Source organism: Sorex fumeus, unplaced genomic scaffold (assembly GCF_029834395.1).
Source record: "Sorex fumeus unplaced genomic scaffold, SorFum_2.1 ptg000063l, whole genome shotgun sequence".
Taxonomy (NCBI): domain Eukaryota; kingdom Metazoa; phylum Chordata; class Mammalia; order Eulipotyphla; family Soricidae; genus Sorex; species Sorex fumeus.
The window spans coordinates 24,447,639-24,460,268 of NW_026606120.1; the positions used below are offsets into that span (position 1 = coordinate 24,447,639).

General features: G+C 37.9%; 1 pseudogene; it reads right to left on the reverse strand.

Annotated features, from left to right (window-relative positions):
- LOC130035264 (contactin-associated protein-like 3) overlaps positions 1–12,630 on the reverse strand; it is a 199,287-nt pseudogene that overhangs the window by 44,854 nt on the left and 141,803 nt on the right.

Consider the following 12,630-nt stretch of genomic DNA (forward strand, 5'->3'; position numbering starts at 1 on the left):
TGAGGTCTTTAATCCATTTTGATCTTACTTTTGTACATGGTGTTAGGCAGAGTTCTGAGCCCATATTTTTGCATGTAGCCGTCCAATGATGCCAGCACAATTTGTTAAATAGGCTTTCCTTACTCCCCTTCACATTAATTGCACCTTTATCAAAGATTAGATGATCATATGATTGAGGGAAGATGTCAGTGTATTCAACCCTGTTCCATTGGTCTGCAGTTCTGCCTTTGTTCCAGTAACATGCTGTTTTAATTATTACTGCTTTGTAGTACAGTTTGAAGTTCGGGAGGTTGATTCCTCCCATTTTCTTTTTCCCAAGAATTGCTTTAGCTATTCGTGGGGGCTTATTGTTCCATATAAATTTCAGGAGTGTTTGCTCCATTTCTTTGAAGAATGTCATGGCTATCCTTATAGGGATTGCATTGAATTTATACAATGCTTTCGGTAGTATTGCCATTTTGACAATGTTAAATCTCCCGACCCATGAGCAGGGGATATCTTTCCATTTCCTCACGTCCTCTTTTATTTCCTGAAGTAGCATTTTGTAGTTTTCTTTGTACAAGTCCTTTACTTCCTTAGTTAAGCTGATTCCTAGGTATTTGATTTTCTGGGGCACAATTGTGAACGGGATTGTTTTTTTCATGTTGCTTTCTTCTCTCTGTTTGCGTATAGGAAAGCCATGGACTTGTGTGTATTGATTTTATAGCATGCAACTTTACTATACGAGTCTATTGTTTCTAGGAGTTTTTTGGTGGAGGTTATTGGGTTCTCTAAGTAGAGTATAATATCATCTGTGAATAGTGAGAGCTTGATTTCTTCCTTTCCTACCTGAATGCCCTTAATATCTTTTTCTTGCCTAATCGATATTGCAAGTACTTCCAGTACTATATTGAACAGCAGTGGAGAGAGTGGGCATCATTGTCTCGTCCCTGATCTTAGAGGGAAGGCTCTCAGTTTTTCCCCATTGAGGATGATGCTTGCTTTAGGCTTTGGTAGATGGCTTTAATTATGTTGAGGAAGGTCCCCTCTATACCCATTTTGACTAGGGTTTTCATCATAAAGGGGTACTGGATCTTGTCAAATGCTTTCTCTGCATCTATTGATATAATCATATGCTTTTTATCTTTTCTTTTGTTGATATGATGGATTATTTTGATTGATTTCTGAATGTTGAACCATCCTTGCATCCCTGGGATGAATCCTACTTGGTCATGGTGTATGATCTTTTTGATGAGTAGTTGGATTCTATTTGCTAGTAGTTTGTTGAGCATCTTTGCATCTGTGTTCATCAGGGATATCGGTCTGTAATTCTCTTTCTTTGTGGTATCTCTGTCTGCTTTTGGTATCAGTGTGATACTTGCTTCGGAGAAACTGTTCGGAAGTGTTCTTAGTATTTCAATTTCGTGGAAAAGCTTAAAGAGGATTGGGAGTAAGTCCTCTTTAAAGATTTGGAAGAATTCACTAGTGAATCCATCCGGGTCAGGACTTTTGTGCTTGGGGAGACTTTTTATTACCATTTCAGTTTCCTTGATGGTGATAGGTCTGTTCAGGTATTCCAGGTCTTCTTGGTTCAGCCTTGGGAGTCTGTAGGAGTCTAGGAATTTATTATCCATTTCCTCGAGGTTTTGATGTTCCGTGGCATAAAGCTTCTCAAAGTACTCCCTGAGGATCCTTTGAATTTCTGTAGTTTCTGTTGTAATGACCCCCTTTTCATTTCTGATTTGGTTTATTAGGGTTTTTTCTCTCCCTTTCTTTGTGAGTTTTGCTAAAGGCTTATCAATCTTGTTAATTTTCTCGAAGAACCAGCTCTTGGTTTCATTGATCTTTCGGATTGTTTTTTTGGTTTCCATCTCGTTAATCTCTGCTCTGAATTTTATTATTTCCTTTCTCCTGTTCGGGTTGTGCTCCTCTTTTTGGTCCTTCTCCAAGCTCTTAAGCTGTGAGGTTAGGTTACTTATGTGTGCTCGCTCCTCCTTCCTGAGGAATGCTTGGAGAGCTATAAAATTTCCTCTTAACACAGCTTTAGCTGTGTCCCATAAGTTTTGGTAACTCGTGTTCTCATTTTCATTCGTTTCTAGGAATCTTTTGATTTCCTCTTTGATTTCCTGTCTAAGCCACTCGTTGTTCAATAGAGCACTGTTTCATTTCCAGGTGTTTGATTTAGTTTTATGTTTTTGTGTGTGATTTACTTCTAATTTCAGCACATTATGGTCTGAGAAGATTGTTGATACAATCTCTATCTTCTTAATTTTATGGAGGCAAGTTTTGTGGCTCAGCATGTGGTCTATCTTGGAGAATGTTCCATGTAAGCTTGAGAAGAATGTGTATTCAGCTTTTTGTGGATAAAGTGTCCTATATATATATCTACTAAGTCACTTTCTTCCATTGTTTCCCTCAGATGAAGTATGTCCTTGCTAAGCTTGAATCTGGTTGATCTATGAAGAGGTGACAAAGCAGTGTTGAAGTCTCCCACTAGTATTGGGTTGCTATTGATGCCTTTTTCCCAGTCTATGAGTAGTTGTTTTAAGTACTTTGCTGGTCTCTCATTAGGTGCATATACATTTATTACTGTAAGTTCTTCCTGTTGTACAGATCCTTTGATCAATAAGAAATGGCCTTCACTGTCTCTTATGACCTTCCTCACTCTGAAATCGATGTGCTCTGATATTAGGATGGCTACCCCAGCTTTTTTATGGGAGCTGTTTGCCTGTAGGATTGTTTTCCAGCCTTTGACTCTGAGCCTGTGTTTGCTTTGACTATTGAGATGTGTTTCTTGCAGGCAGCAGACCGTTGGGTTCAATTTTCTAATCCATCCTGCCACTCTATGTCTTTTAATTGGTGCGTTTAGCCCATTGACATTGAGAGAGATTATTGCTATGGGATTTTGTCCCATTGTTCTGTTGAAATTTGGTGTATTTGAGGGGCCTTTCTTGCCTTAAAGTAGCCCATTTAGTTGTTCTTGTAACCATGGTTTTGAGTCTATGAAGTTCCTGAGCTGTTGTTTGTCTCTGAAACTGTGTGTTGTTCCTTTTATTATGAATGAGAGTCTCGCTGGGTAAAGTATTTTTGGGGAGGCATTTATTTCATTGAGTTTTTTCACTATGTCCCACCACTGTTTTCGGGCCATGAGGGTTTCATCAGAAAAATCAGCTGTGAATTTTAAGGATGCTCCTTTGTAAGAGATTTCTTTCTTCGATCTTGCTGCTTTCAGAATTTTGTCTCTGTCTAAGGTTTTGGTCATTTTGATCAGAATGTGTCTTGGGGTATTTTTATTAGGATTTCATCTAGCTGGTACCCTTCGGGCCTCCTGAATGTGGTCACAAGTTTTCTTCAGCTCTGGAAATGTTGTAGCAATGATGTCTTTGACAGTTTCTTCTTCATCAAGGTTTTCTTCCTGTACCTCTGGGACTCCAATAATTCTTATGTTACCCCTCTTGGCTTCATCACGATCTTCTCTTGCCATCTGTTCCCGAATTGTGAGTCTCTTTTCCATTTTCTGCTCTTTTCTGGAGAGTCTCTGAACTTCATCTTCGAGCTCACTGATTCTGTTCTCAGCAGCTCTTACTCTGCTGCTGAGGCCTTCCACTGAGTTTTTCAATTCGCCTACGAAATTTTTCAGGTCTGACATTTCCAATTGCATTTTCCTTATTTCTGCCTTCAAGTCCTCTTGTCTTTTATTGGCATTGCTTTCCATTGTTTCTTTTAGTTCCCTAAGCATCCTAAGTAGCTCCCTTCTGAATTCCTTGTCAGAGAGGTTGTCTAACATTACAGTACTGTTGGTGTCATCTGGGCTAGACTCTTCAATAAGAAAGTTTGGTGGGCTTTTAGTTGCTTTACCATTGTGAGAAGTGTGGTTTTTTCCTTCACGTTCACTGTTACTATTCTGCTTGATATGCAGTGTGAGTTAAGATAGGCTTATGAGTTATTGGCTACTGTGTTTCTAGTGACTGAGCTAAACTAGAGAAGATTCCATCTAAGAAGGTAGCTTATGGTTCCTATGGCATTTGTAGTGGGAAAATATTTTTCCCACTCTGGAAAAAATCCCTGGCACTGAGCGAGGAGTTGGGAATGTCTATGGTTGGAATGAGGAGCCGTTCAGCTTTGTTGCCCAGAGCTGGGCCTCCGTGCCCGTCCCGCGCAGATCACGGGAGAAAACCGGCTTTCTAGGAGATGGAGCTAGCTGCGCATGCGCAGAGAGGGTCCCAGGCCCTTGGGGGCGGGCTGTACCTGGTTGGAATTGGAGCCGTTCAGCTTGGTTACTGGGCCTCCGTGCCCATCCCGTGCAGATCCTACTATGCTATTTCTTTGGTCCCAAAACTGTTGACTATTATACTGTGTACCTCAATTACATATGTGTATCTGATTTTTTAATAAATAATAACTTGTCTCACTTATCCTTAATGCTTTGTGACAAACCTAGTAAGTTTTGATTTTTAATATTACCAAATGACCACTCCTAGCTAGGCAAGCTGAAGCATTTTCAACTGCAATTCCATAGGTTAAAAAAAAAATACTTCGAATGGCTCAACTTAATAAGCTTTGCAGAAAATCATGACTAATACTTAGTCAAATTCTGCTTAGTTTCCAAAATATTTCCTTGAAGTAAAAAATTAAAACATTTGTTTTAGAGTTTTAGCCAAGAGACCATCAGTGCTCATGGTAAGACAATACATACACATACATATGTGAATGAAATATCTTGAATGTTAAAAAAAATGCTTTGATTCTAGCTGTTTTTAAAACTCAGATAAAATTAAGTAACAGTTTTTATCTGCCTAATCCCTGTATTTACCGCACACTGGCAGAAATCATCCCAAGCATATAATACCTGGTTTGGTCAGGAAAGGTGGTCAACAATCTAGAGTGCAAGCTTGGTTTATGGTGAGATCTGTCTGGAAATTAACTTTGCTAAAATAAGCTGAAATTAGTTTCAGTGTTTGATATCAGTAATGCTACAAATGAGGGCTGGAGCGATAGCACAATGGGTAGGGCTTTTGCCTTGCACGCGGCTGACCCAGGTTTAATCCCCAGCATCCCATATGGCCCCCTGACAACAGCCAGGAGTAATTCCTGAGTGCAGAGCCCGGAGTAACTCCTGTGCATTGCTGAGTTTGACCCAAAAAGAAAAAAAAAGAGTATCATAGAAGGAGAGTACGGCCAGAAGGGAACCATAGTTCAGAAAGAACTGAAAAACACTGAAGTATACTAGAAGAAAAATAATTATAACTTCTGTCACTGTCACTGTCCTCCTGTTGTTCATCGATTTGCTCGAGCGGGCCGGGTAACGTCTACATCATCAGACTTGTTATTACTGTGTTTGGCATATCAAATACATCACGGGTAGCTTGTCAGGCTCTGCTGTGTGGGCGAGATACTCTCGGTAGTTTGCCGGGTTCTCCGAGAGGGGCGGAGGAATCGAACTCGGGTCGACCATGTTGGCTGTGTGCAAGGCAAACCCCCTACCCGCTGTGCTATCACTCCGGCCCATTATATAACTTATTCATTAAGTATTTTTGGTTTTAAATAACATTTTAAATGCTCTATTTCTCAAAGCAGTACAAAACTACACTTTCATTCTATTTTATAGACAATGCATAAAGAGCCCTGAAAAATCTTAAGAAATCGTAATGCAGATAGTGTTTATTAGGCAATAACAATAGTCTTTTTCATGTTGTTGCTTACTGTAAGAATCAGGCAGATTCCCTTTATCTAAGGGAATTTTGAGAAATTCTTATTTAACAGTTTTTTATGGGCACACATCATTGTTGACTATACTCATTTTATGCAGGATTTATTAATTTCCAGAGTTCCCACACCCATTAAAATTTGCCTAACTTATAATTAAATGCTTTCCTCTTACCTCTATTTTTTTGTCTGATTATGTCATACTTGGTGTTACTTTGGGGTTACTTCTGACTCGACTATCAGAGATCAGGCCTGGTGGTTCTTAGGGACTATAGATGGTGCAAGGGCTTAAACCTGGGTAGGCTACATGGAAGGCAAGTGACTTAACCCCTGTACAGTCTCTGGCCCCTTACCTCTCTATTTCCTCCCAAATTTGTAAATGTTACATATCAGATAATTTCTCACAATAATTTTAAACATTCAGTAAGAGAACTTCTAAACCTATGTCTATTTTGTGTTTGGTTCCTTTCCTCATGCACCAGGAATAATTCTTACTGCTTGCTGTATTTCGTAGACTGCTTTTTGAGGCATAGCAGAACTTTTGACTCCTTACTTACATTGGGAAATTTACTGGGAGAAATATTGGGTCAACTTTCAAGTTTCACAGTGCTTGGAAGAAAATAATTGGTGAGATCATAATTACCATCTAGAAGTACATAATTTGAAACTCAAATATAGGCTCTCCGTTGGGTTTTGTTCTCTTTTCTCACTAATAAAGAGACCATTACTCAGCATTGTAACACATTCTCATATTTATTAGGTGGGATTCTTCTCTCACCTGGCTCCTATTATAGGATGTTTTTTAGCTATTCATTCTTCGTTTCTTGTCCATATACATTTTGGAACAATTTGTCAACATTCTAAACAACAACAAAAAAATGTTTGACATTCACTTGGAACTAAATTAAATCAATAAATTATTTAATGAAAAATTAACTTTTCCTTTAAGGGAATTATTGCAAAAATGTGGTGTAGATGCTCACGTAAGTTTTCAGAACTTTTATAATTTTTTTCAACATCTTGCATATTGTGGTGCTTTCATTCCTCTCAGTCAATTTAGAAGGAAGTTTCATAGTATTTATTTTTGTTTCTTCATAGGAATACAGTTCAATATTCATGATCTGTTATTAACTTGCTTTGTTTTGTGAGCAAGCATATTGCCTATGCATAATGCAATTTTTATTCATTTCCAATGTTCTGTGGCTTGAATGGACACATTTATTTTGATGTTTTTAACATTCATTTCTAGCACCATTACATTATAATTAGAGAAACTGCTCATATTATCATAATTAAAAAATTTACTTAATGGAATCTGTGGAAAGTCACTTTATGAAAATTCACTATGCATGCCTAAGATAATCGTGTATTCTGTTAAGTTTATGGGCTGAAAAAGTCAACTTTCTAATTTAATTTAATTTGTTTATTAATTTCAGTTGTTTTGGAGAACACATCTCAAGGTACTCAGGGTTTACTACTGACTCTGAACTCAGGATTGATTCTTAGCGGAGTTCAGAAGACTGTATGTGGTACGTGGAATCAAATCCAGTAGGCCCCGTGAAAGCAAATTCCCTACTCACTGTATTATCCCTCTCAGTTGATATCTTAACTTTATTTATTTAGATTTAGGGTGGTGGTTGTGGGCTACACCCTCAGGGCTCAGGGATATTCCAACTTGATTCTGTGCTCAGAAGTGAACCTTGGAACTCCGGAAACAATATGCTGTTCTGGTTTAGTTTCAAATCAGGTTTGGTCATAATATACAAAAGAAAATTCTTAACCCCCTATTATCTCTCTGGCTCATTGATCTTGATAGTCTGTGTGTGTGTGTGTGTGTGTGTGTGTGTGTGTGTGTGTGTGTGTGTGTGTGTCTAGCCACACCTGACAGTGATCAGGACTAACTTCCAGTTCTGTGCTCAGGAATCACTCTTAGATATGCTTGGGGGATCAAATGCAGTGCCAGAGATCAAACCAAAACTGGCTTCACGCATTAAGTAAATTTTTAAATTATGATAGCTTTTGTAATATGATAAGTTTCTCTAATTATAATGCAATGGTGCTAGAAATCAATGTTAAAAACATAAAAACCTTAGTCTCTGATCTATCCCTCTGGGTCCCATTCTTCAAAATATTTTACATCTTTAGTAATTGGTGTCTGACTTTTTAATTACTAACTAAATTGTTTGGGGCTGGAGCGATAGCACAGCAGGTAAGGCGTTTGCCTTGCACGCAGCCATCATGGCTGACCTGAGTTCGATTCCTCCGCCCCTCTCGGAGAGCCTGGCAAGCTACCAAGAGTATCTCGCCCGCACGGCAGAGCCTGGCAAGCTCCCCGTGAAGTATTTGATATGCCAAACACAGTAACAACAAAGTCTCCAATGGAGACGTTACTGGGCCCGCTCGAGCAAATCGGACTGAATAATTTCGGAGAGCCCGGCAAACTACCGAGAGTATGCAATATTCCAAACACAGTAACAACAAAGTCTCCAATGGAGACGTTAATGGGCCCGCTTGAGCAAATCAACGATCAACGGGAGGGCCTTTACCTTTACCTTTAACTAAATTGTATATATCACGGTTGGCTTATAAATTTGTTTTGCGGTTTTATTATTTTCCATATATATTGTGAATCATTTATATTAAAAGCATTTTTATTATAAAGTTAGGATCATTAGTTCTTTATGGTAAAATTTTAAAGTTTCATATTATAGTGACAATAAGTTTTCCCACATTAAAATTTTCAAACTTTACTATCTTGATTTTGTATTTGCTTATCAAACGGATTTTTGTACTTTTAATATTTCTGCAGAACAAAGAAGATATAGTTGTATTTTATGCAATAAGCTATAGGTAGACTTAAATGAATAATTTGTCAAATTCATTGTGTATGATTACTGAAAGGTTAATTATTTTCTACTTATTTAAAAAAAACCACTGTATATTCTTTTGAATTAACAAAAATTTCAATAATTCATTAATTCTTTCTTCCTACATAGATTTGAAGAGCACATGTTTTATTTCTATTGTCAGATATTTCCTTTAAAATTCTGATGTATGTACCTGAAGAAATTCTTGATAACATATACGATCATGATCATCCTGTTGTTCGTCGATTGCCCCGAGCAGGCACCAGTAACATTTCCTTCTTCCTAGCCCTGAGATTCTAAAAAGTGCCACATTCAAGGCTCTTTCAGCCTGGCTGTCCTCGCCGGGGATAATATATACTAAAATATTAATTCTAAATTTCAGTATTTTCAGGGCCAGAGCACTTTGGGCATTCTCCTTGCACATTCAATCCACAGCATCCCATATAGTCCTCCAAGCACTGCCAGGAGTAATTCCTGAGTGCAAATCCAGGAGTAACCCCTGAGTATTGCTGGTGTTACCCAAAAAAGCAAAAAAAAGAATACATCACTATTTTCACTGTAAGCATTACTTTGTTTTTGTAAGTTATTATCATTAATAATTGGATTTCTTTGCTTCTTGCGTTTCAATTTCTCTTATGTAGTTATATGTTCTTTCTATCTTATGCAACATGTCTGACACTTATCTCTTATATTGCACCCTCAAATCTTGTAAATTTCTTTCTTTGATGTAACTAGAAACCAATATTTCTCAAAGTTGGTGATGGTGAAGGGCTGGTGTTCATCTCAGATGCATCTTTGTTTGCTTAAAAAAGAGATTTCCAGGGGCATGCGAGTAATTTCTTAGTATACATAGATAAAATGTTTTAAATGTTAAAAATAATTTTTAAACAATTTAAGTTAAACAGTTTAATTTAAACTGAAATATTTCATATTGTTATAATAGTTTTAAAGTTTAAATGTATCTGAAACCTTCCCATAAGACTACTCTATCATTCTGAAAACTATTCTGTGGCAGAGGTGGAGAGTTAGGACAGGAGGAGGGTTATTTGCCTTGCAAACTGATGATCTGGTTCCCTCTAGGGATCCCAAAGAGTTCTCTGATCCCAGCCAGGAGTGATCACTAAGTACAGAAACTGGAGTAAACTCAGAATTTCTAGATGGAGCCCAAAGACAAAAACAAAAAACAAATAAATAACTTATTTTGTGGAGCCTGATGGCAGAAAATTTCTTCTGTGTTTGCTGCTTCATTTTATTTTACTTTTGAAACTAACAGCTTAGTATTTGAAAATTTAAAAAAAACTCTCTATTTCAGAGTTCTTCTGTCCTTAGTTTATTCTCTATGCTGTTGGAAGGCAATTGTTTATAATTGTTTTGACTTCTAGGTGCATCTCTGTTACTCTGTAGTCAATTTCTTGCATTTCTTTTCCATTACCTTTGATGTTCATGTTCTTTGATTTTACCATGTTATGTCCAGATCAGATTTTCCATACCTTTTGAGCCTTTTCAAAAAAATATTACTTAGTATCCCATTGAAAATCTATCTTATAAGCAAATGAAAAAACTACCTCTTTCTCCAACTTACCTGGGAAGCTAATATGATTCACAGGATGATTTCAGTAAGTCCCATGGTGAAGTATCCCCTACTGTGGGGGACAATGTTCTAGGTATTTGATGGTATAAGTAAAATTGCACTTGAGTCTAGAGGGCCTCTATCATCCTCTCATCCTATGATCAAACTAATCCACATGCCAAGGGAAGATTAGCTATGTGGCTATTGAAAACATATCTTTAAGCTAGAAAGGTCAGCATGCAGCAATTTTATTAATTGGGCTAAAGTTTACTGCAAGCTACATAAAAAAATAAAAAATAAAATAAAATAAAATTTACTGCAAGAAACTTTGGTACATCTACACAATGGAGTACTATGTAGCTGTGAGAAAAGATGAAGTCATGAAATTTACATACAAGTGGTACCACATAGAAAGTATCATGCTAGGCAAAATGAGTCAGAAAGAGAGAGACAGACATAAAAAGATTGCATTCATCTGGGGAACATAAAGAAACAAAATAGGAGACTAAGACCCAAGAATAGCCAAGATAAGTACCAGGAGGTTTGCTCCATGGGTTGGAGGCCAGCCACACATTCTAGGGGAAAAGGCAGCTCAGATAGAGAAGGGAGCACCAAACAAAGGGTGTTGGGAGGATCCTCCCAGGATGGGAGAAGCACGCTGAAAGTAGATATTGACCGAAAATGATTGTCACTCAATGCCTCTTTTGAAAACCATGGCACCCAAAAGGAGAGAGACAAGAAGAGGGAAAGCCCTGCCACAGTGGCAGGGTGGGACGGGGGGAGGAAGGGGGATGGGGAGTGGGAGGAATACTGAGATCTGTGGTGGTGGAAAATGGGCACTGGTGGAGGGATGGATCATTGTATAATTGAAACCCAATCACAAAAATTTGCAAGTCTACAACTGTACCTCATGGTGTTTCACTAATAAAAATTTTTTTAAAAAAGAAAGAAATTTAATACTATAATGCTTTTGAATGGGTAGCATTAACTTGGTATTCCAATATTTTCTTATTAGAAAAATTAAACAGACAATGATTACTATGCACTGGTGAGCAGAAAAGTTAAACTTGATATTTTAGGCTTCAGATTAAATACACCATACACATAAAAGAGCTTATTTTTAATTTGCTTGGAAATCCTTTAATCTATTCTCACTTTAGTCATGTCTGATGTCTGCTAAGATACATGGTTTAAGCAACGAAAAAAAATTACAGTTTGCACAGAAAAATGATATTCACCATTTATTCCAGCCAGCATCACAGTTGCAGTAATATTGAGAATCAATGCAATTCCCCTCTAATTCATTTTTGGGCATCAGGCAGAGAGCCTCCCCAGTAAGTGTGTGTTTCATTGGTTCTTCCAACCCACCAGCTCACTGGGGTTCCATCTGCAAGACAAGAATGAGAAAGATGACACTTACATTGTCCCCCACTACCTGTGGCCCCAGTACCATTCCTGTTTTCTCCTTCTATTTAAAAAGTGAGATTGAAAATTTTTGTTTCAAAACTATAATTGCATGATTTATGTTTTATTAGAAAACGATCAAGGATGTCCTAGCTCATTCTGGCCTGGCATTTCCATGTTTATCTTGAGGATTATAATACTTGGATACAATAGCTAAAAATAATTGGCACTAGAAAACCAGAATAATTTAGACTCTGAATATAAAAATCTGTTTGATATCCTTAAAAGCTACTGGAAGAATTTATGATTATGTGAAAAATGGGCTTATTTCGCTTGACTTGCTAGCTAAAATGTGGATATTTTCTGTTATGTCTTAAAAGTTGCTTGGAGGAAAAACGTGAGTTCTTGCTCACTTTGACTAGGTTAGCACTATATTTGTAATGATGCTGTTCTTGGATCTTTAAGTCTCAGGTGAGCCCTGGAGCAAACCTAGTTCTTCAACACAACCCCAACCTCAGTGCAAACGAAAATTAAGTGACCAGGTCAAAACCAGCCTCGACCCCATATTACTACACAATCACATTAACAAGGACCCCGTGGGCAATGACAGTTTACCTGGGAAGGAAGATTACAAGAGAGGGAACATGAAAGCAGGCATTAGAGAAAAAATCAGCAGAAAATAGCCAGGAGGGAACAGGAATACCATCAGACACACTGGCTCTGTCTGTTTCAGTGTGCTCTTTCAGACCGCTAGGTCATTCCCAACAGACGCCCCCCCCTTCCCCCGAACTGGACCATCACCCCGCTTTTCCCAAATATGCACAGCCGCCACTGTCCATTATTGCTCCCTGTTGGAAGAAACTTCTGCTTCTGCTGAGAGCCTCTGCGCTTATAAGCACATTAACTGCATTCACTGCCACCCGCCTCGGGCCCCGTCCATGAGATATGTGCCAGGAAACCAACATCAAAGATTTATTTCTTACTATGTTGAAAACTTATCTCTAGGGAGGGGAAAATTTCCTTTAGCTTAAGAAATATTTAAATGATACTTTCCCAAATATTTTGAAAAGACAAAGTCCAATAATTATTCTCCCAGAGACTGAC